We start from the raw sequence: 1,004 nt of genomic DNA, 5'->3' as shown, positions 1-1,004 counted from the left end.
GCTCTTACACTGCCACTTTCTCCACTTTACATTCGCTTGGTATGCAAAAGAATTATCTTTCTGCTTTACATCAGTCCGACATGCTTCTTATTTTGTTTCTGCCACTTTGCTCTGTTACGATTAGCTTGCCATTCTAAAGACCCGTTTTGGGCCAGTGGGCGGTTACGGAGCGCTGCGGGGTCAAAACACATAAGTGAACTCACCAGTTTCTTCTGCTCCAGGAAACGTGGAAAACAGCCTTGCTTGGTTTTCCGTGGCCTCCGATGAGCAGAACAGGAGCGCTCCGTGCTCCGAAGGCTCTCGGGTGCTCGCCAGCCACTAAAGTCTGCCGTGCTGGGGAAGACTTCTCAGCTTCATGCTTCCCGCTGTGCTACGCTTGTAAAAATAACACTTCCTGCTGCGTGACTTCTGCTACCATGGTCTTCAGGGGAAAGCGTATTCAATTAACACTTCCCACTGCACAATCTCTGCACCTCAGGTCACTGAAGGAAGAGACCCTCTCAGAACTGGTATCCGTACTGAAAGCCATGAAAGGCATCTCCGCGCTCCTTCAGCTGCAACTTATGTAATGTGGAGCTACTGCAACTGCTCCACCTTGCATTGCTACTCTTTTCTATGGCCTGTGCCTGAGAGAGGCCTTTTATGCCTCCCAGTCCTCCTCAGGTGTGGGCCATTAACCCAGCTAACCTGCAACATGCAATCTAGGACCACCGCATCCCTCTTTTTTGTTTCAGTACTATTAGCATCGTGGGACTTGTAGTCCCCAATGTTCAAGTTTTTCCTTTTAAGGGGATAATTATTCACACCTTTATCTCTATTCTTAATTATCTTTTAAAAGGAGTGTCACAAGATTCTACTGAATGGTTTTGTTCTCTTCGGGAATTAGGGCACTCGGAATCTAATAAGGTAACATTTAAAGGTTCAACTTTCACCTCTACATGTATGCTTAAAATTGGGAAGAAGATTCTTACTCCTAATGCAGGACTGGTGAGAACAGATTGTAC

Source organism: Ambystoma mexicanum, chromosome 13 (genome assembly GCF_040938575.1).
Source record: "Ambystoma mexicanum isolate Mex_15411 chromosome 13, UKY_AmexF1_1, whole genome shotgun sequence".
NCBI classification, from domain to species: domain Eukaryota; kingdom Metazoa; phylum Chordata; class Amphibia; order Caudata; family Ambystomatidae; genus Ambystoma; species Ambystoma mexicanum.
Note: the sequence above shows the minus strand (reverse complement) of the source record.